The following is a 23,980-nucleotide window of genomic DNA, read 5'->3' as shown; positions in this document are numbered from 1 at the left end:
CCCAAGTTCTTTCCATATTTCTGCTCTCTTGTCTTCATGCTAGGTCCCCTTATGGTCATAAGGTGGCTGCCACAGTTCCAGGCCTCACATCCAGATACTAAAGTGTTAGATGGATAGGAAGTGTTCCTGTGAGTTTCTTTTTATCAGTGAGAAAAATATCTTTGCAGAAGGCCTCTCAGAAGATTCATCATCATGTTTTATTGGTCACAATTGTGTCATATGCCCATGTCTAAGCCAAAAGGGATCACAATGCAACCATTAGACTAATTTACTTCTAAACACAGGGATAGGGCAAGCTTTCTATGACTGATATGAGGGAGGAATGGACACCCAAATATATGTGGGATCCTGCCAGTTAAGCAGAAAGGGGAACAGGCTGTTAGGTGGGCAACCATCTGTGTCTGCAACAATTGGGATGCAGAGCAAAATATGTTTAACTAAGTTGAATTTCTGGCTTAATTGTGGTATGTGCAGAAAACCTTTTAGATTGTGACCTTCGTTATTGAAAATTATTCTGAAACATTAATCCCCTTTTTTCTCTACTATGTAAAGTGGAATGACATCTTTGGTGCCTCTACACGGTGACATTCCTCTTCTCCTGCCCTTTGAGACCTCCTCCTTTATCCCCATCCTCAGGAGGGCAGGAGTAAACCTCAGCCTCCGTGTCTGGACAATGGGCTGTTGCCTCCTTGGCCATAGATGATTGGAGCTGAAATGTATACAGTGGACACCAGCTGGACCAATCAGCTTCTCTTCCCTGGGAATCTGGAATGGGAGCACCATCTGATTGCATCAGTTTCTTCAAATGGTTGGGCCTGTAACACAAAATTTCCAGATATGTCGGGCAGCTGTCTGTGTGTCATTCGGGATGTGAAAAGCTGATGTTTGGGACGGTAAAAATGAAATAGATATACAGAGAGACATAGACACACATTTTGGCTCTGTAAGTCCCCTTGAAATCCACCCCCCCCACACACACACACCCAAATCCAGATCCAAGCCAGCTTGAAGTAGCTTACGTTCCTTGCAGCCGAAGAGTCCTAACCCATACATGAGAGCACAGCGTCCCTTTTCTGGGGTGACTGAGGATTCTGTGGCCTTTTAGGGTCATCATTAAGGACTTCCAGTTCTCATTAGTCAGAGCTCTGTGTGCAGAAAACAGAAGAAAATGAGTCATACCTGCCATAAGTTCACCCCAGAAGTTGCTACAAAAGTTTCCTTCGTTTGAAGTCCATCCTAACTATTGGTTCAGTTTCTAAAGCTTTAATTCTTTTCCCTAAGGAAGTATTCAAACAAAACACTTCGCAGGAAGGACGACAGTCAAGTGCGAGTGGTGCCTGCAGTGCTGTGGGCCGGAGAGGCAGGTAATGGGACTCACACATACTGAGCTCCAGCAGTCTGCTCTCCACGCATTGTTTACTCCATCCTCACCACATACTCTGCCGCAATCACTGTAAAAACATTCTACAAATGAGGAAACAGAGGTTCAGAGAAGCTGATTGATTTTGCTAAGGGGAGGAAGATTTTAAACCCTGATGTGAGGAGAACCACAGCTAATGATGTTTTCACTATTTCATGCTGTCATACAGGAGGAAAAAAAAATGTGCCTTGATTGGATGTCCCATTAGGTAGATTCTGATTAATGGACTTTTGACTCTGGTTATTATGAGTATTTACCATCCTAATATCAAATCATTTGTATATTCCAGGAAAGAGACACAGGGAGGATGACCGCCTAGCACCAGCTCTATTAAGATATTTCTGCATTTTTCTAAATTAATCATTCCCACATCTGGGAGAAACAGAGGACAAGAACTTTTAGCACCTTATAAAGGCGGAAAACCCAAAAGCCAGAGAAGGTAAGTGACAGGTGCAGGAGCCTTACCTGGACCTAGAAACACTTTGTAACCATGTGGTTCTGGCTATCACAGTAGGTGTACATTCTTAAGCTGTTGATTTTTCTTGACTAATTAAAGCTGATTGGAGTTTTAGAGCTGGGCTTTGTTTTTGTTTTCCCCTATCTTTCACATACTGGAACTCACAGGCTGTCTTGCTGCTGCCAATTAGCAATAATGTTGGAGAAGAGTTAGTCCCTGCTGTTCCCAGCTTGTATGGGAAGCTGTCAGAATGAGATTAGGGAGAATCAGGCAAAACTGTACATTTCAGTGTGGCTTGTTCCTAGCAAGACAATCATGCAGATGTTTAGATCAAACTTTCCAGACTCAAAATTGTCACAGACACGAAAAGCTGCCCATCTGGAATATGCTGCAAATCGGAACCAAATATTTATCCTCTCCTGCTGCTGTTCTGTAGGCCAGTTAACTTTTCTCAACCTAGTGACGGTTTTCTTAGTTTTATTTAGATTTAAAAAACAAAGCAGCTGACTTGGTTTTCTTCATTATGGAGAAATGTCACATGCTTATTTTGATGCATTCCAACATTACAGACATAAAAGGTAGAAAGGGAAGATTTGGATTGGAGTTTGTAACACTGTCAGTAGCTTTTCCTGTAAATCTTGCCAATGTCAAGAACATCTTGGGGAATGTAAACCACAGGAAAACTCCAATGCGTCAAAATGTCCAGGGGATGGGAGATTCCAGGTTATCCCAGAGTTACCCAGAAAATCCTTTTCCCATCAAGCTTGATGTTGAAATCTTACTGAAAGGTGTGAGTTGCGTTTCCTGCTCTAAGAAGCACAGCTCACTGTGAATGTGATTTAATGCTTCTCTGATAGTCGAGGGTCAGCCTGGACCTCAGGCTAAACATTCTGGACCCCAATTCCCATTGTCCAGAAAACAAAACAGGAGATTGGGTAGAATTTGTACTTGACCCCAGGCCATGTTTTTGAAGTTCCTTGAATAAGCTTCTTCCATGTATTTTGCTCCTTTTTCCTTGTAGAAGAAGAAAAACAAAAGTCTGCAAAACTGGGGGCTTTGCCTATACAAATTCCAGTAAAGTCAAGATTTTACCGGATTTAAATATTTTCGTGTAGTCCTAATGGAAGATGCACTGAGGCCTCAGCCGTCAGGAGGTGGGAGCCATCCTTCCCTTGGCCTCAGGCCCTGCACAGGTGGAACTGGAGAAGCGAGTCCCTCCCTTAGCCCTTCCCCCACTGTCAACCCGCCACCCCCAACAGAGACCAGAACGTAGGGGCTCTGTATTTGGTCGTTTCTTCCCAGATCATCTGTCACTATCTAGACCAGGGTTTCTCAACGTTGGCACTACTGACATCTCGGGCCATACAGTGCTTTGCTGTCTTGTGCACTGTAGGATGTTTAGCAGCATTTCTGGCCTCTACCCACTAGATGCCAATAGCATTCTCCCGACCGCACTCCCCCCAGTTGTGACAACCAAACATGCCTTCAGACATTGCCAAATGTTCCCCAAGGGGCAAAATGCCCCCCAGTTGAGAGCTACCAGTGTAGACAGAGGCACGATTATTCTTTTTCTCCCCCCTCTTGTCGAGATTATGAGTTTTCTTGACCTTGAAAGTAATTTCATAACATATTTCCTGTGCTATTTTATGGAAGAATGCAAATAATTCTCTGATGAAAGTAATATTTTGCTTTGAATTGTGTGAGGCAGGTCTCATTAAAACAACTGCAGGTTGGCATTGTTTTTAGAAGGCAGTAGATTTGTTTTCTGAATCAGTTCTGATTTTGAGTTTTAAATACTGAATTTTCATACTTTCCTAAATTTCCTTTGAGGTCACTGTCATCACGGACATGAAGTCAGTGTCTTAGCCACAGTCTCTCGTGTGGTACTGTCATCCTCAATTTCATATTTGCATCCATCACAGAAATATTTTTACTACTGTTGCTGCTTCCTAATGCTTAAGAGATTTTCCACCCACTGTTTTTTTTTTAATCCCTTATTCCGTCTCTCCAGTGGATTGAGTTACATTTAAATTAGATGTTCTTAAAGAACAGTCAGTAGATTTCAAAAAGAAATCTGCTAAATTGGTGCAATCCAGGGGTTAGTTTTATATCCCTTATTTCAAGCCTACAGAGGTATTTATGCTATAGAAAGAGGGAGGGGTTAAATTGTTTCGGATAAGCAGATTTTCTGTATGTTTAATGCTGCCTTGAAAGTCTCTATACACAAATCTTTGTGCACACGTCTCAGCAGCACTTTCAGCTAAAACTTGAGAAGACAAATACAGGGTCAAAGGGTATGAATTTTTTAAAAAATAAATTTATTTATTTATTTATTTTTGGCCGCGTTGGGTCTTTGTTGCTGCGTGTGGGCTCTTCTCTAGCTGTGTTGAGCGGGGGCTACTCTTCGTTGTGGTGCGCGGGCCTCCCACTGCAGTGGCCTCCCGCGTTGCGGAGCACAGGCTCTGGGTGTGCGGGCTTCAGCAGCTGTGGCTCACGGGCTCTAGAGCGCAGGCTCAGTAGCTGTGGCGCATGGGCTTAGTTGCTCCGCGGCATGTGGGATCTTCCCAGACCAGGGATCAAACCCGTGTCCCCCACATGGGCAGGCGGATTCTTAACCACTGCACCACCAGGGAAGCCCAAAGGGTATGAATGTTTTAAGGCTCAATACATATTGCCAAATTACCTCCAGAAGGTAGTGCCCATTTTCAGTCTCTTTATTGGCAATTCTCTTGAAGGGTTTCCGTCTTGTTCTGTCAGCCTCCAGGCCCGTAAAGACATTTCCCACGGGACAGTCTTCAGATATGTCAATGGAATAAGATCCATCTCAAGATATCTGTCAACAGCCTCCCTGGGCCCATCTCAGACCATCTGTCAGTGGCAACTCTAATATATTTTTGGAAGATGCTGGTGCAGTTGCCAAAAACAAGCTTGCAATATTGAATCAGGTTTTCCAATCAGTGAGGTTGCAGAATTGAACTGTGTTAATGGCGTGTGACAATCTTAGTCCAATATCCAGAGACTCCTAGAAGGAATGTTTCCTTGTAAATTTAAGGGCAGCTGCAAGAGAGGGAATGTGGATTACCTTTCACGTGAATTCTGTAGCGCTCGCACCATCCCAGCCACGTTGTAAACCTGGCAGTAAGACTTGATTGCCAAGCCTCAGCTTCAAGCAAGACTGGGGAGAAAAACACTACTTAGATTCAGGGCTGTAGTACTTAGAAAGGCACAGTGATGCCGTCTGACTCTCACATGCAACTGGTACCCTGAGTGGGTTTGTATTCCATGCCACCAAAGACACATAAGTGTGATAACGTACGTGCCCCCAGGAGATAGAATCAGCTTTCTACAGTGTATGAAGTGGTCTGTAAATTGGAAAGCACTACACGTATACGAGTTTATTACATTTGTCATTGTATTGTTACGAGCTCTGAACTGACTCTGAGATGTGGAATTGAAAGCATCTAGAATCTATCCATTGTATTTTAGACACACAAAATTGTAAGTCCCTTCCCTAAACCCTCCTTGGACGCTTGAACTCTAAAGAATCATGGAGCGCAAATCAGCATTTAGTTTCAAGAGGCTAGTATAAATTTCAAGCGTTCAGATGGCCAGAGTTGCCTCTGCCCTCAAATGGATGATGCGTTCTCTTTTCTCTGTACCACTGGCTGAGTCACTCTTTGAAGTGTCACAGAGTCCCCAGATATCCAGCCTGTTCCTCAGCTCCCTGGACCATATCGTCCCCTTGGCATCTAGTATGAATGAAACAAACCACCAAAGCCAGAGCAGATAGAAACCACAAGGAACACATAAGAGACAGAGCCCGGGGCCACCACCTTGCCAACGAGGCAGACTGGAAAGGCAGGCCTGACCTGAATGGTTTCTCACTATAAGTACCTTTAATAAGAATGGGCTGTACTCAGCCACCCTCAGACAATCTCAAAGCATCTTATCTGTTTCTCCTGTACGTGGCTTGTCAAGGATAAGAAGGGCCTGATTTCTTTCTGTCATTACAAGGCCACCAACATGGGGATTAAAACAGCTACGATTTTTAAAGTACTTTTACCTGTTATTTCATATGGTCGTTCCAATAATTCTACAAGCCAGGACTTTTTATGTCTTTCAGAGAAAATGAAACTGAAGCCCAAAGAGGTTATATCTCACCTGAGGCTACACAGGAAAGAAGTGGCAAAGCGAGGACATGAACCCCAAACTGCCTGACTTTAAGGTCTCTGTTCCCTCCACTATCGCATAGTGGAGTCCTGGGTTGGGATATTCTTTCTGGTTTGGCTTCTGAGATAACCTCGTCCCAGCAGATCCACAATCTTCCATCTCTGCCTCAGAGCTGCTATTGAGCTGTTGAGGGAAAGGAAGTGGGTAGAAGGTGAGAGATCCAGTCGGAACGAAAACTTAAGAAAATTACTTAAGTGAAAAATTACTATTACAAGGCATGATATAAATTTGCTTATAACTTTGTGCAATTTTTGTGTTAATTTTTCTGTGTAAATGAACCCATTCTACTCTACATCAACATACATACTTTACCTGTGTCTTCCTACAAATTTTTGTTTAGTCTCACACTCCTAGTACCTGGGAGCCCTGGCCATCTGTGTTACACCTAGAACTTAGAATTGCCTTTCATTTTCCTTCAGTCCTGAATCGGTGTGGAATTCAGGGACAGTGCAGATAAGAGTGTATGATTGTGGCAGACACAGGCTGCCCAGTTAGGGTCCCATTTCCAAGTCCTCTCTGCTTTGAGCTGGGCTCAAGAGACTGGGAGGCAGTGAAGAAGCAGGAGTGTTCCTTCTAGCTCCCTCTCTTCCCTTCCACCTGGATGCAGAGAACTTTGGGGCTGAAGGGCAGTGATTCTCAAACTTGAACATGCATCAGGATCAACTAGAAGGCTGTTAAAACACAGACTGCTGGGCCCCATCCTTAGAGTTCTTATTCAGCAGACCTGGTTGGGATCTGAGAATATGCAAGTCTTATAAGTCCCAAATGTTGCTGATGCTGCCAGTCTGGGGACCATGCATTGGAAACCATTGCCCTAGAGCAACACCCTAGTGCAATCCTGATTGCACTTTATACTCCTCTGAGAGGTATTTTAAACATTTTGATGCCCAAGCTGCTATTTAAGCCAATAAAATCAGAGTCTTCTGGGGTGGGGGGCGCATGTATCAGCATTTTTGAAGCTCATCAGGTAATTAAAAAGTGCAGTGAAAAGTTGAAAACTGTTGCCTTAAAGTGGAGCCTTACGATGGAAAGAACATGGGTTCTTAAATCACTAAGTGTAGGAAAGCAGTCTGTCAGTGAGCAGTATCCACTTTAGATTGTTATATGAACAAGAAATAAACTTTTATTATGTTAGGCCGCTGAAATTCTGGAGATGATTTGCTATTGTAACCAGCATTATCCTAACTAATACAATAATGGTAACTATTAAGAACAAGTTTTCAGAAATTCTTTTTACCTCCTGCCTTCTTCTCCTCTGATAAGGAAAGTATCTATCTGATTGGTTCCAAGACACTCACTGGCTCACATTTTCTAAAGGTGACATTTCAGTGGGAATAAGGTTCCAGCACATGTAACATAGTAGGCTCTTTTTCTTGCTCTTCCTTGCAGCCAGGATGGCAGGGCAGCCCTACATTCCCCTCTCCCCACCCCTCTACTTTCTCTCTGCTTGGACACACAGTCATCCTTTCCACCTGGAAGCAGATTCAGAGTTCTTGACTCGGCCTGACAGGTGTTAAAGTAGCCAGGTGAAGCCCAAGATTGAGTCGCTCATGCTAAGCCCCACGTCAGCGAACCAAAACTTAACTGAGTTTCGAGGCTCCGTTCTCCCAGAAAAGGAAGACTGAGGTCAACCAGTCAGGGCTTTCCCGCTCAACACAAGTTACCTGACACAAGTTACCTTCTCCGAGGCTTCCTTTTGCTCCATGTAAGGAAAGCAACCCTGCTTTAACCAATCAGTAAATGCCCAGTATAACTTCCTTGCCCCTGCTCACTTTGGTCTATAAAAAATCTCTTGCCTGGTATAATGCATTGGAGCACCTTTCCAGCTGCTAGATTGGATGCTGACCAATTCCTGAATGACTGACTAAAGCCAATAAGATCTTTAAAATTTACTCAGTTGAATTTTGTTGACATAGGAATTGGGCAGAAGCTGGGCAAATATTCTGGGCAAAGGTGATACAATGCTCTTTTCCTTCTCTGATGTATGTCAAAAACCAAAAATCAAAACCAAACCAAAGCACAACGACAAAACACCTGATTCAACACATGTCAACAAGTGCCAGAGACTATCCAAACTGAGAATATCTGAGAATTGGGATTGAACAATGAGGAGAAAGAACATGAGTTCCATCCTTGCTTCCTGACTTTGCACTAGGGCTTGGGACCAAAGCTCTCTCTAAAAATAAAGTGCTTCTTATTGCCTGCATGGGGCACTGCAGAGAATGGGGTCGATAGGCCAAGATAGGATTCAGGTGATTCTGGGTCCCCCTGGCCAAACATCTTTGTATACCATCCCTGAGCTAATAAAAAGATGGTGTAATTGAGATGGTAACATAAACACTTAAAAGGCATGGTGACCAACGAAACGACACGGATGACTTTTTGAGAATTCAACCCATATCTGCCTTCACTTTAAAGCAGGTCCAGCAATCACTTGAATAATAAACTGGACAGATTTTTTGCCCATAGAAACATCAAGTGTTACATGGAAAGGAATGGAAAGGTTAATGGCTCTACAAACATATTTTGCAGCTTCTGCCTTCTCGTGATAAATGTGAAGGGACAAATACCCTCAGGTGAGAATTTCTTTCCCGGCTGAAGGGCTGTGATCTGCCCCCACTCCCCGCCTCGCAGCTCTCATTCTTGGCGCCTCCTCTCAACTTCCCCTAGTGGGAGAGAGACAACTCTTTCAGCTGCAACCAACAAAATCCAGCCCGACACAGTAGGAGCCCAAATAAAATTTACTGAATCACGTAATCGAGAGGCTGGAAACAGGACTTGCTTCAGAGATAGACTGATTCCGGGGCTCCAGCACTGTCCTCAAGGTCCAGCGTCTCATTCTTTTCCCGAGTTGATAGTATTTCCAGACATGCGCTCACTACAGGGAGGAAGATGCTTACCAGGTGTTCAATCTCACACCTCTCATTCAAGCCCAGCGAGGATAGACCGAGAATCTCCTTCCCAGAATTCCCAGGGAAAGTCTCGTTGCCTCTCTAATTGGCGCCAATTAAGTCATATGATTATCAATGAGCCAATCATTGGCAGCCAAGGAAATACAATGCTCTGATTGGCTTAGGCCTAAATCACATGCTCTATTCCTGACCCCAGGGTCTAATCCTTCTAGAATCACTTGATTGAAAAGGGAAGGGGCTGGTGAAGTTGTCAAAAGAAGGAGAGGATTCTGAGTGTCCAGAAAGCCACAGATGCCCGCCACTGGTGCCCCTAACTTCCCAAGTCAGCTCCAGAAAATTCTTTAACTGTTTCCTCCAAGAGGAGCTCGGCAGGCACGTCTAACTTCTTATACAGCTTTTCCAACTAGTGGCGATAAAAGGGGCGATAGAAGGGGGAAGTTGGAGACAAGAATAAGCCTAAAAAGGGAGCAGAACCCTGGGGCAAAGATCTCCTGGGAAGTAAAAGGCTGCTGGAATGAGAGCTGTGTTGCCCGATCTGATTGTCATTACCCCGGCAAAGTAGCCCGCGGCACAGGCACTGGATACTAAGTGTTGGAGATATTCTCTTTCCGAGGAGACTCCACCAGGTGGATGCTTCTTCCCCTGTTAGCTCCGGGCCACTTCTCTTTCTCCACTCTCTTGACGCACACATAGATCCTTTTATGACGCTCCATGGAAACCAGAGATGGAATAAATCAAAAGTGGTCAGAGGAACCATTGTTCTCACTTGTAAAATAACTGAACCCTTGTTAATTTGTTGCCAGCCTTACATTTCTCCCGAGAGCTCCCCATTGGATGGAGGCTGTAAACAGGAAACTTGAAACCCTCAGTCATCCTTTGTATTACTTATTGTTTGTGGGCAGCTGCAAGGGATTCGCCATCACAGAGCTTGTGAATCCTAGTGGGGAGATGAGCCGTATATATTTCTAAGACAGAATACCCGGAGGAGAAACTTCATTTCTTCAAAAACAAAGTAGAAATGCGGCTCAGGGATGAGGAAAGAAGCATTTTTTAACAGGTGACAGGTTTGCCAGAATGGTAAAGTAACTCTTGGTTTTACTTGGTGTACAATCAGCAGCCCCCCCACACTGTGGCCAGAAGAAAATATAAAAATTCCTTCTTTTCCTGCAGTACAGCTGAAGATGGACTACAGCTATTGAGAATACTGAAGTGTTGGGGTAATAGAAGGACAAGGCAGAACTACTCCTGTCCATGCTGAAGAGACCGGTATTGCAAAGATGGTGCCTAGTGAGGGTTAGGAACTAGGGTCCTGGTGCCAGACTGTCTGGGTGTGAATCGTAGCTCTCATACTCACTAGCTATGGGACTTTGGAGAAATCACTTAGCCCTTTTCTCCCTCAATTACCTCATCTGTAACATGGGAATAATAGTATCTACCACATTGGGTTATTGTGACTATTAAATAAGTTATTATATGTAAAATACTTAGGAAAAAGACCAGCTCAGTGTAAGTATTTGTATGTATTAGCTGTCGTTATGACTAACCACAGAAATAAACGTGGCAGCTTAACAGAACATTAATTTATTATTGTATTTTCTATATTCTTTATGCAGGGCACAGGGCAACCTCTGTGTGGCAGCCAAGGGCTGACCTCAGCACGAGGGCAATTCCTTATTAAGTCTGCATTTCTCTGGGAGTCTGGGCGCCGTTGTCAGAGTGGGCGCCTGTGTGTCCAGCCTCAGGCCGGTCTCAGAACCCAGTATCCTCGCCTCATTCTCTGTACTTGGATCTGACTCTTACCAGGATGATTAACGACTGAACTTTCTCTGAAACTCTTCCCACAGAGGTATGAGCTCAACCTTTAACCTCAGAAGTTTCTTCGTGGCTGAACACGATGGTCAACTATCAGTATAGTTCTCAAATTCTGGAACTTTTCAGTATAGATCCCCAAATCTGAGTTATTTTCCCTCCTCTGGAATGTAAACCCTGTGAGACTGGGGACTTGACGGTGTTTGTTCACCAGTGCACCTCTGTCTAGAATCAGGTCGGCACTGGATTTGTTTATTGAGTGAATAAATGGATGTGACTGGATGGAATCAGCCTTGACTTTTACTTCACACAGGATATCAGCCTCACAGCCCAGGTTGGGTTTTGCCCAGTTCCATCTTCTCAGCCATGACTAGTGCGTGAGGGAGCTTCTGCAGCCTTCTTGGGTGCTTTCTGCAGCCTTCTTGGGTCTCCACTCTGTAATTCCCAGTAGCTAGCCACTCCTCACCCCCTCATATGCCCAGAAAAACAAATTATAGTCTAAATCTCTTCAGGAGGGAAGAAAGGTTTTCTTCAAATAAAAAACAAAATCAAGCAATATTGCCTGTGAAACAGGCAATTTACCAAATGAAACATTTCTCATAGTAGGGACCAAATGGATTACTGGGTACCTTCAATAAAAATCAAGGTGTTATCTTCCAGGTTATTTGATTCTGTGGAGTCTCTGTACCTTTCATTGCCTTGAGCTGTCTTACAGCTTTGTGAGTGGTAGCTAATCAGTACCAATGCAAATAATTCTTTTCTGTAGACATATGTGAGAGGCTTCTCTTGCTCCGCAGCAGACTACCGCAAATTTGACAACTTACTGTAACATAAATTTATTATCTTGTATTTTCTGTGGGTCAGGAGTCCAGGCATGTTAGCTGGGTCTTCTGCCCAAGGTCACAGCAGGCTGACATCAAGGTCGTGACCTGGTCTCTTCTGGGGCTTGGGTTCCTCTTCCAAGGTTCCTGGTGGCTGCCAGAATTCATCTTGCAGTTACACATCTGCGGTCCTGCTTTCTTGCTGGCTGTCAGTTCTCAGATTCTAGAGGCTGCCTGCCATTTCCTGTCATGTGCCCTCCACTGCTTGGCAGTTTGCCTCTCAAAGGCCAGCAGAATCTTCATGCTTCAAATCTCTTCCTTCAGGAAGGGTCTGGTATCTTTTAAGGGTTCACTTGATTAGGTCAGACCCACTCAGGCTAATCTCCTTTTTGATTAAATCAGAGTCCCAAAGTTTTAATTACACCTGCAAAAATCCCTTCACTTCACCTTTGTCATCTAATGTAACCTAATCATGAGAAGAAAGCCCAGTCCTGCCCATATTCACAGTCCTGCCCATACTCAAGGAGAGGGGATTCACAGTCCTGCCCATACTCAAGGAGAGGGGATTATATAGGATGTATATACACCAGGGGGCAGACAGCTCAAAATTCTTCCTACCGCAACATGCAAATAGATTTTGAAAATTGCCCCTACCACCCTCCGTAGAGCCAGTTTTGCATCTATTAAACAGATTTATATCAACCTCTACATGTATGTATCTGCTTTTTGAATTCTCCCTTGAACTCATTGTATCATCTTACTGGTTCCTTAATTAATGAATGAGTCGAATAAAATCTTTGACGTGTTCATTTTATATTTGTATGAGTCATGAGTTTAAAAATATTATACTTTAACATCACCTTTATAATAATAATTATCTCATAGTTTCTCTTAAAACAGTGGATGTGTTGTTTACTTTTACATGCATAACTAAAGGGTTCTTTCCCTTTTCCAGAAATTACCCCAAAGAAGTATTCAGATTGTACCTCTTGACACCTGATACTATTTGCTGCTTTGAAAGGATGGTGTTTCTAGATTTTACTGATCTCACTTGAAGTGGCTTAATCCTGGCACCCAGTAACACCAGTACTATCTCTTTAGCATTAAAAAGGGCAAACAACAGCCCCACCTTAGCACTTTTAGGTTAACTTCCTCGTTATGTACAAAAAATATCAAAGGGCCCTGCTGACATTTTCTCCTGGAATCTTGGGCTTCTAGGATTTTGCTATTGGGGTGGGCAGAGGGTTTTCTCCCCTGTGTTCAAAATGATGCACTTTTCTCATCCCTAGCGGTGATTAGTAATCTGTACTTAGCATGATGCCTGATACAAAGTAAGTGTTCGGTAAACGACAGCCCTCTCTGCTTCCTTTCCAGCCACTCGGTGAAGAGCGAAGAGAGAAAAGACATGGGATCCCTGCCTTATCCTGGGCTCAAGCTCCTTGAAGGCAGGGCACATCTTTCACAAGTGAGTATGGCTCATAGCCCACTCCTGCTTGTTTTCCTAAGCAAAGCAAAATCTTGCTCTGCCAGAGAAACAAACGAAAGCATCGTACCAGTTAAATAATATGTAATAGCTGTATCAGTATCCTGTCTTCTCCCAGTCAGCTAACTTTGTAATGTGTAAATGCTTATCGGACATACAAAATCAAACTACGTCAACTGTTGTAAAGTGGAAGGAATGATTCCGATCAGTCTGGCAGAGTACAAGGCCACAGGAATTGTATTTTGCTTCCCTTTCTGCAGTTGAGGTAGGAGATAGATGGGCTCTTGGTCTGGACAGCTGCTGTTTGTCCAGTGGAGTAAAATTGAAACTCCGTGCTCACCCAGACACTCCAAGGGCAAAGCTAGTGTCAGAAGCTGAGCTCTGCTCAAGTAAATAGATGAGGGGCCCACTCCTTAAGTCAGGGAAAACTTCCCTGTCTGCACATGCGCGGGAAGGCTCTTGGGCGTCTAAAAGGGAGGGCACCCCATAATACCTGTGGACATGCACCCACAGGCCTCTGTGGTGGGATCCATCTTAGCAAAAAGTTGTGCACGCATCTTGGGGAGGGTCCTAGGACCAGTCAGGTGTAAAAAAAAAGAAACAAGATAATCTGCCAAATGTAAAGAAAGACCCGGAAGGACTGTCCTGTATAAGTGATTTAAATCACCTCTTTACTGCACTCCTCATTCAGGAGCCTACACTCCACTCTGGGTGTGTATTTCTGCCCTGCTTCTGACTTAAATAAATAAACTGCTTCCCTGTGTGCTCTCCCATATGTTGTGCTGTGTCTCTAATAATAAACTTTGTATCTGGTTTGTGTTTTTTTCCTCCTTGAAACATTTTTGCTTTCAAACGGGGTAAGAATCAGGGAATTTTGCTTCTAGCCTCTAGCCCCTGCTGGACTGGCGTCTAAGTTCAGTCCCTGGGCAGCAAAATAAGATCCTGCTCAAGACTACTGTCCCTCCAAGAACACAGTCAGGAGCCAGGCTGACATTCTGGACAATCATAGCAAAATGATTTTCCTGTCCAAGTTTAAAAGGCATCCATCCAGTGTTTATAACTGGTCCCCCCAGTCCACCCCTCATGCTACCTCCCTCTCAAGTTCCCTCTGCCTTCAAAAGCAAAGGCTGTACCACCATAGCTTTTGCCTCCAGAGTCGTTAGCATATATTGAGTATGTTTCATTAAGGTGTGTTCTGAAGAGACAGAAAATCCACATGACTGTCTTTATCCATTTTTCATTACTACATGGTAAGGATGACACAACAAGCTAATTTAGAAAAAGCATTAAAGAGGGGGCTTAAGATGGGGAGAGGAAGTGTAGCTTGCAATGTACAACTTGAAAAGGCATTCAAGTGTGAGCAATGCAAATCTTTGAAATTGCTTCCGGATCCACTGTTATAGGTTACATTGTCAGCTACCTGTATTGATTATTATTTTGTCATTTATTTGTTAGAATTTCTGCTAATGGACACTTCTGAATCATCTTCTGCATTTAATGTACCTAATACCCATTGATCAGGTCATTGGCTTATTGGTTATCTACTTTGCTGCTAAATGATTCTCAATGGTTGCTTTTTTCATTACACATTTTTATTCCTGGAGCAGCTTCTACTGTGTCCCATTACACTAATGGAAATTTTTTTTTTTTTTTTTTTTTTTTTTAGCAGTATGCAGGCCTCTCACTGTTGTGGCCTTTCCGGCTGCAGAGCACAGGCTCCGGACACACAGGCCCAGCGGCCGTGGCTCACGGGCCCAGCCGCTCCGCGGCATGTGGGATCCTCCCGGACCGGGGCACAAACCCGTGTCCCCTGCATCGGCAGGCAGACTCTCAACCACTGTGCCACCAGGGAAGCCCTAATGGAAATTATTGATATGGAAATTATTAGGCACTGAGCTTACGAATTCTATGATACACAATAACATTCCATTTCTTCAAATGGTAGAATTGTTCCTGTATAATTAGCAGTAAATATTGACATGTCAGTGAAATTAATTTATTTACTATAAAGCAAAAGAACAAGAAACATCTTTAGAAAGGAGAGGAAACACCAAATATTTTGCATTACTATGCATACTTTGGTAAAAATAAATATGGCAAGTTCGGTGTTTATGTTTAACACTTTGTGTTGAAAATTCTTTAACATCCCTAGTTAAACACAAGAATATTTTTGGTTATAGTTGCTGCAAACACGCCCATATTACAGATAGAAAAGTTAGCCTCAGAGTTGCCAATATCTGCATTGTTTTGTCCAATATGGTAGCCACTAGCCACATGTGGCTGTTGAACTCTTGAAATATGGCTAGCCCAGGGCTTCCCTGGTGGCACAGTGGTTGAGAGTCCGCCTGCTGATGCAGGGGACACAGGTTCGTGCCCCGGTCCGGGAAGATCCCACATGCCGCAGAGCGGCTGGGCCCGTGAGCCATGGCCGCTGAGCCTGCGCATCCAGAGCCTGTGCTCCGCAACGGGAGAGGCCACAACAGTGAGAGGCCCGCGTACCGAAAAAAAATATATATATGGCTAGCCCAAATTGAGATATGTTGTAATTATAAAATTTACACTGAATTTACACCGAATTTTTAAGGTTTAGTATGAAACAAAAGAGTGTAAATATTTAGTTAACATTTTACTGATTATATGTTGAAACGATAGTATTATTTTTTAAAGAATTGTTTGATGTGAACCTTTTTTTTTTTAAGTCTTTATTGAATTTGTTACAATATTGTTTCTGTTTTATGTTTTGGTTGTTTGGCTACAAGGCATGTGGGATCCTAGCTCCCAAACCAAGGATCAAATCCGCACCCCCTGCATTAGAAAGTGAAGTCTTAACCACTGGACTGCCAGGGAAGTCCCGAAATGATAGTATTTTGAATAGTCAATAAAAATAAACTATATTATTAAAATTAATTTTATCTCTTTCTTTTTTCTTTTTTTTACTTTTAGTGTGGCTACTAGAAGAATTTAAGTTACATATGTGGTTCTCATTATATTTCCACTGGACAGCACAAGTCCTAAGTGGGTCGTGTCTAGGGCTGTGCTGTCCATTAAAGTAGCAAATAGCCCCACATGACAGTTATATTTAATTCAATTTAAAATTCAGTTCCTCAGTTGTATCAGGCACCTGTCAAGTGCTATTGCCATATATGGCTAGTAGTTAACCATTCTGGACAGCACAGGTAGAAAAGACTTACAGAATCCTAGAAAGTTCTTCTGGGAAGCGCTGGCCTAGAACATCACTAAGCAGGCATTGGAACTAAGAATGCCACTCTGCTAAGCCATTGTCCACTGAGTTTGTAAAGAAAATAGATGTGTCATAGTAAAGGTAAAACTGCAAATAGTGATAGCATGTTGGTGGTAGTGATGGTTATTAAATACGGGATTCATCCTTGGAAATTCTCCTCTTCTAAGTGCTGCTCAGGATATAGCTTCAGAGACGATGCTGATCCATTGGGGTGACCACCTAATTTTGATGGACAGAAAAGATGTCAATTAGGTGGAAAAAACTAGAAACACTTAGTATGTTTCATTAAGTTTTAGTGAACACGAGTTTCTGTGTCAGCTCCAATTCCCTCTTTGTAGGGGTCTGGAATCTGCTGTCCAAAGAAGTTAGGCTACAAAACAGGGTCTGGGTCTCCAAGTCAGTGAACACCAGTGTATGTTCTGCTGGGCTGCTGCCCCTCCATTAAGGGAGTAATGAGATCGGTCTGTATGTTTAGGGGTTAGGGGACTACAGGATGGGGAGGTCACAGATTTTAAAGTAAGCACTTAAGGGGAAAATTCTCTAAAGTCAAGAGTCAAAATGATTCTTAAACCATCACCTTCAGAATCACAAGCCAAATTTAATTTCTTTAGTCTCTCTTTTATTTTAGCTGTGACCTCTTCTCCCTAGCGCCAGCGAAGGCCCAGGTGTAGTCCAAAAAATATGGCAAAGAGGTAAAGGGGGAAATGAACCAGAGTTTCTCATTTTCTTTCTTTGGCACACTCTCTTTTTTGTGGGGAAGGGGAATGGGTGTCCAAACACATTTATATGAACATATACACAGTGCAACACCTCTGAAGTTTTGTTTGCTTTATTCTGTTTGTCCAGAAGTGAAGACACAAAGGGAATTTGTTATGATTGTCCTTTGTTTTCAGAGAAGGAAACCAAGCCTGTGAGTGATTAAGTCCACTGTCCAGGGTCACTAGCTGGTTAGCAGGTAAACCAGGATTTAAACCCAGGACTCCCCGAAGCCAAACTCTGCTTTACATCAAAATACCTGTCTGGGGCACCCAAGACGGGGCGCAGTAGTATTCCCTGCTGCCAGCATTAATGTGGGTGTAATTAGTTAACCCTGTCTATTGTTTCTGAGGTGCATCTCTTAGCCTGTGGGAGTCTCCACGCACTGGAGTACAGAGGCTAAGGATCTTTGTTTTGTCACTGATAAATGATCTGCAGGCTCTTAATCCCAGTTGCAGATTCCTCATTTGTAAAGCTGTTGGCATGTTTGCACTGAGCAGAGTGGTCTCTGCCAGCTTAGCTTCCCGTTGCAGTTTGGGATTTTTTTTTTTCTTTAAGATTTTATAGAGCTGAGTATAAAATGGCAATGTTTTCATAAACGCTTAAGCATCTTTAGTGAAGTTAATTTATAGAATGTAAATGTTCCTCTCCGGCAGTTTAAACCCAAATTCCTCAGCAGTGGAGTGGGGGCAGAGAAACAGGAAACCACTCTGTTTCATTGTTCGTGCTCAACAATAAAAAATTAAACGGCCTGAAAAAATGCAAGCCAGAGAGAATTTTTTTAGACATTTTCTCCTCCGAATTTGAGTGATGGTGATGAACACAACAATTGCATGCTTCTCTTTTCTTTTTTTTCCCCCCCACAGGGCCTGGCAGCTGTATCTTGGACCTCTGGGGTGACCCAGCCCACATGGCACAGTGCTGGGCACGACACCCAAGCAGTCACTCAGTTACCTTTGCCAGCTGCACACCTTCCAGCCTTCCTTGGGAAAGGCGTGACCGGCCGGTGAAAAGCTGCATTGGGCAGCCCCACAAGGCCCTTTTGCACAGTCTGCTAGAGAGCTTAGCACTCAGCCAAAGTCTGCAGGAAGCTTCCCGTGGTAAGGTTTTTTTTGAGCTACTTTCTGCTTCTATTTTATAGCCCCATCCCTGTTTTAGTGTCTTTTTTTTTTTTCCAAATTATGAGACAGCATGAAATCTGCCTTCTCTGTTCTGTTCTCCTGTGGTACCAGGCAGTATATATAAATAAGTAGGTATTTAATACATCAAAAGAGCAGGTCTTTCTCCTCCATTCTTATCTATGGCTTTAGCAGTTCAACACCTCCTTTTATCTCTTGTCCCTTAACCCTAATCACATCCAAAAGATGCTAAATCCTCTGTGGATATGATGACTTCTTTTTTTTTTTAAATTGTGCATAGCTGACACCATCCTAGCCTTCAGATCAGGAGATTATGGACACTGTACACTAACAGAATGAATTCAACAACTAACATTGAATAAGTCCAGTGCTCTGTCAAGTGCCTTATAAAAGATACCTCATCCCATTCAATCCTCGCAGCAATCCTGAGACAGGTGCTGTAAGCATCATTCTCATTTTGCAAATGAGAAACAGGATCAGAAGGATTCTGTAACGTATCCAGGGCCACGCATGTGGCTCGTAAATGGCAGGGCAGGCACCCTCATCCGAGTCGTGTATGTCTCAAGTGCCGCACTGAGCGGAAAGCCAGCTTTCCAGATTGCCCGTGATGGAACAGAAAGACATTCCTCAGGCTGGGTCTCCAGGCTGACCAAGACGAGAAGACAAGGTAAATTCAGGTACCTCTCGTTGCACGACATAGCTCCGTATTTGGAAATCGTATTAGTCCAGGCTAAGGTAGACTCTGCTATGATAATAAATCCCCAAGTATTAGTGACTTAGTGTAATAAAGGTTCATTCTGCTCATGCAGAATCCACTGTGGAAGCCCAAGCTGGGTGGAGACACAGTGTGTGTGTAGTTGCTTCAGTTAACAGCCTGAATGGGAATTCAGGCACCAGACCTGTGAAGAAAGAAGCTTCCAGATGCTTCCTGCTCCTAGCATCTGAAGTGACCTCCAGTTAGTCACATCTTCTCAGCTAAGGCCCCAGATATCATGGAGAGAGAGAGAGAAGTCATCCCACTGTGTCTTGTCTGAGCAGTTCTCCACGGAATGCGTGAGCCTATTAAAATGATTGTTGTTTTGTGGGTGGCTGGTTCTGAGTCCACAGATAAACGCAACATACACACTGGATCTGCACATGCTGCAGGGTGTACCTTTCAGTCACTCAACAAATATTTACTGAGCACATACGAGGAGCCAGATGCTACTCTGGGCATACATCAGGGAACAAAACAGAGACTCCTGTCCTCATATTCCACAGGGAAAATAGTTGCTGGTTTTTCCAAATAATCATTTTAAATATGTTTCTCTAGGAACAAAAGTAATATTTGCTATTCTACAAAATTTGAGAAATATAAAAATGTTTAGAAAATACAAAAAAATCCAACAGAAAATGATAATTACCATGCAGCAATAACGCATGATTCCTCGCTAGTGTGTTATCTTACACACAAACACATACGCGTACTCTCCAAACTGGAGTCACATTATGTATTCAGTTTTATATATATATATATATTTTTCCATTTAGAGTGTATTGCAAACTGTCTTGGTCCATATTTGGGCTGCTTGTAACAAAATACCTGAGACTGGGTGGTTTATAAACAACAGAAATTTCTTTCTCACTGTTCTGGAAGCTGGGAAGTTCAAGATCAGTATGCCTGCAGACTGGTTGTCTGGTGAGAACCCGGCTCCTGATTCATAGGTGGCATCCTTTTACTGTATCCTCACATGTAGGAAGATGTGAGGGAGCTCTCTCGGAACCTCTTTTATAAGGGAACCAATCCTATCCATGAGGGCTCCACCCTCATGACCTAATCACCTCCTAAAGACCCCACCTCATAATACCATTGTCTTGGGGGTTAGGATTTCAACTTTTGAATTTTAAGGTGACACAAACATTCAGACCATAGCACAAACTTTTCCTCACATCACAAAATTATGATTTTTAATGGCTGCATCTGGTTCCAGCCTGTAGCAATACCAGCTACTTAACCGTTCTGCAACTATTTTACATCTCAGTTGATTCCAATTTTTCACTGTGATAAGCAACGCCTCGAAGAACAGTCTTGTACACGCATCTTCGGCTGCACCTCTGATTAGTTATTTAGAATATAATCAGAGAAGTGGGATTGCTCGTTCAAAGGGTATGCAAATGTTCAGGTTCTTGGTAAATATTGCCAGGTTGCTTTCCAGAGTGTTAGCACCAGTTTACATTCTCACCTGTATTTTATGAGATGCCGCTCTCTTGCCAATATTCAGTATTAGAGTGTTTCTAATCTTTGCCAGTTTGTTGCATTAAAGAATGGTATTTCATTTTAACACTGGCTCACTGTCTAGGCTGCTCAGTAATTATTGGGATTTTCTGAGTTTTAATTCCAACTCTGGCACCTCCTAACAAGATATGTAACCTCTCTAAGCATCAGTTTTCTTTCCATCAAACTGTGATAGTTATTCTGACTTCTTGGGATATTGAGTGGATTAAATATGTTCAGGTTTATAAACTGCTTATAAAAAACTGTTTAACACTGTGCCTGTCACAGAACAAATAAATGGTAACTATTATCATGGGTGTTATTCACAATTCAAAAATTGTCAACACATGAATAGTTCCGGCCTTTTTTCTTCCCTCTGTGCCTTAATGAAGATTCTGACTTTGCTCTAACCTATTTCTTTCCCTTCCTTCTCCTCTGAAAGGGGGCCACCATTCTTTTGGGCTTTTGTGAATTAGAATTAGTACAAATGAGAGAAAAACATACAAAGAGACACATTGACCAGGGACAGACCACCCAACCCCCCAGGGGCTAACGCTCGTGCACATGGATCTGGTTTTGGCTACAAGTAGGCTGGTGGTGGCAGGGCTCAGCTGGGCGGTTCTGCTTCAGGCTGTGGGCTGACTGGGCTTAGCTCCAGGCTGTGGATGGGTTCAGCTCTGCCCCAGGTATGCTTGATCTGGGGCCTGCATGGAAGGAGCAGAAAATACCCAGGTGTGTTCTCATGCTAGATCACAAGAGCAAATGAGGTCAACAAAACTCACAAGCAAATTTAAGGCCTCTGCTCTGGTTACATCTGCTAATATTCCACTGGCAAAAGCAAGGCACGTGGCCCAGGCCATCATCAGTGAGGCGGGAAGTCTCCTCCCCAACGAGAGGAGGAGGAAGTGAGTGAATATGTGCCTAACAAATTATCATAATGAATGTTGCCAGGAAATTTCCGGAAGAGGGTGTTAGACAGTGTGTGGTGTACGGAGACTGGAAAAAAAAGTGATCATAAGACATGTTGGGTGTGTGTGAGATTTTACAAATCAGAATCCTTTTAGTTTCTAAAATTCTCCAGTTAAGAACTTGTAAATTACTTTTTGTCTGTCTGGACTGGGCTTTATCAAATGGTACTTCCCCTTGGGACTGACCTTACAGTGTAATGGCTTGCACAGAGTCACATAACGGAAACAATTACTATCTCTTCTGTCACAACACTACATAGCTCTTCCTCTTTGCATATCTTAGACCTCTTGCATATCTTAGACCTCCTCTTTGCATATCTTAGACCGTTTTCTGATGGTTCTGTTTCTTTTTCTTCCACTAGTAGAGAAGTATGGATAGTGGATTCCTATTTGTGATTTACCAAGCAGAGGTACAGTCTCCACGGGAAGTGTGTCAGATACCCCATTGCCATCTCATCTAAAGTAGGGCAGACATCAAGTTCGAGAAAACTTGGACAGGAGAGCCCAAGGGCAGAGAATGAGAGCAACCAACGGGGTCTCAATCATGACTCAGAAGCTCCAAATTCACTCAGAGAACCTTCTGGTGAAATCAGATAGTGAGCACAAGGTGTGACACTGGTGAGATGGAGCTGAAAGAACTCTAATGAGAGGAACCGTGTCGTTTTAGTGGCCTTTATTATCTGTGTAAAAAGCTACCCCTTGCCTCCCTGGAGATCATTTACCTGGAACCAGATCTCCAGGTTTGCTTAGATCTGCGGACAGCTGGCACGCCACATGCATAACATTACCCCACACTCCCAGTAGGACAAGGGGCTTGAAAATAAGTGCAGCCCAAATACTAATTCTCATCCACTCTGACCCTGGGTAGACCAGCTGAACCCATGGCTGTATTAGCTCTGCTTCCTTCTCTAAATGGCATCTGTCTATAACTTTACCCAAAACATCTGAGCTTTGTTTCAGAGAAAGCCATGTTTTGACCTCTTAAAAACTCCAAGCTGAGAAGAATCATAGACCATGTAAAGAATTACACTCAGTAATTGATCCTCAGCCTTCCTAGAGCTGTGGCGTGGTGCGTCGGTAGCCTCAATATCCACTGGGCTTTCCCTGGAATAATAAGCAACATGTGCTTTTAAATATACAGTATATTTGAGTACTGGGGGTAGGGGATTGTCTGTAATTCTGTCTCCTTAAGTCATTAGAAAACATTTTTAAGAGTTTTAAAAAATCTATGGCCAGATTAGCTGTCTCCCTATTTCCATAAAAAGAAGGGAGTGTGTATATAAAATCTTCCCTGCTATTGTTTCTCCCTCCCTCCCATCCACAAATGGTTGCTTTTTTTTTTCTTTTCTGAAGTCCCATTATAGGCAATACTTTCACAAGGATAAATGCTTCGACTCACGAGTTGGATAAGGCAGGTTTGATCTTCAGCCGTCTCCTAGCTCTGCGACCTTTCGTAAAGTACTTTACCTTTCCTGTGTCTCAGTTTCCTCTTCTGAGAATGAGGAAAAGAATAGGACCTACCTGTGGAATGTCCGATACCTGGCATATCGGAAGCCTCATCACTTGCCCCTGTGGGATTTGGGCTGTGGCTACGGTGGACAGCTTCCCCACACACTCTGGCTGGATCCCACCTCCAACATCACTGAGTCTCTCCCATTAAACTGCCTGGTCCAAGTCCTTGTCTCAAGCTCTGCTCGGGGGAATCCCAACTAAGAAAACTCTCAATAAATATTTGCTCTTATTATTTTTATGGAAAAACTTTTCTATTCCTAGGAAGACCAATTTTGGAGCTCAAATTCAAGATGCGTGTTGAGACTTTCGTTTTCCTCATTTGATACTTCATTCAAATCAAAAAATACACCAAAGGATAAACATTGGCTCATTTGGCTACACATTTAGCAAATCCTGTGAAATCAGACTCTTCCCCCAATACTGGAAACTGGTGGTTTCTGTACTTCTTTTCCTTTCCTGCCGCTTCTCACTCTTGCTTTGGGGAGGAGCTGGGCAGCCCGCTTGATGTGAGAGCACTCAGGGGACTCAGTGTCTTTATTCAGGCAGTCAGCTGTCTGTATTGGGGTGTGCTGCCCTGCCTGTATCTCAGCCCTCATTGTCAAGATCGGCATTAGGTTCTCCAGAGTCCTTTACCCAATCCCTTTTTGATCCTGGATACCGGCATTGGCAGGACAACTGAGTGGGATGAAGATTCTAGCCAGTGACCATAGAACACTTTTTTCCCCTCAGGGCAAAGCCAACTGGCCCACAACAGTATCAACCTCCACTTTGGCTTCATTGGCTCGATGCTGAGAGATCTGAGCCAACTGGCCTTCGTGGACGCTTCTAGCATTACCATGGCCTGATCTTTCCCCCTTGGAAATTTTCATTGTAATTACCATGGCGTTTCGCCATGATCAGGCTCATGGCTATACGGCAGGGAGCTGAATCTTGCGGGTGGGTGGGCATACCTCTACGGATGGGCTCGTGCGGGTAAAA

The 23,980-nt window shown here is 43.4% G+C and overlaps 1 long non-coding RNA gene across 1 annotated transcript; it reads right to left on the bottom strand.

Moving 5' to 3' along the window:
- Window positions 1–4,812: 4,812 nt before the first annotated feature.
- On the bottom strand, window positions 4,813–9,776 carry LOC132525301 (uncharacterized). Its single transcript, XR_009542215.1, has 3 exons — window positions 9,643–9,776; window positions 6,039–6,230; window positions 4,813–4,934 (listed from the first exon to the last, which is right to left on the bottom strand). It is a non-coding gene; the product is annotated as an uncharacterized LOC132525301 (long non-coding RNA).
- Between the last annotated feature and the right edge of the window lie 14,204 nt (window positions 9,777–23,980).

This window comes from Lagenorhynchus albirostris, chromosome 9 (genome assembly GCF_949774975.1).
Source record: "Lagenorhynchus albirostris chromosome 9, mLagAlb1.1, whole genome shotgun sequence".
In the NCBI taxonomy this organism is placed as follows: Eukaryota; Metazoa; Chordata; class Mammalia; order Artiodactyla; family Delphinidae; genus Lagenorhynchus; species Lagenorhynchus albirostris.
The sequence above is the reverse complement of the archived record's forward strand: the minus strand, read 5'-3'. Positions and strand labels throughout refer to the sequence as shown.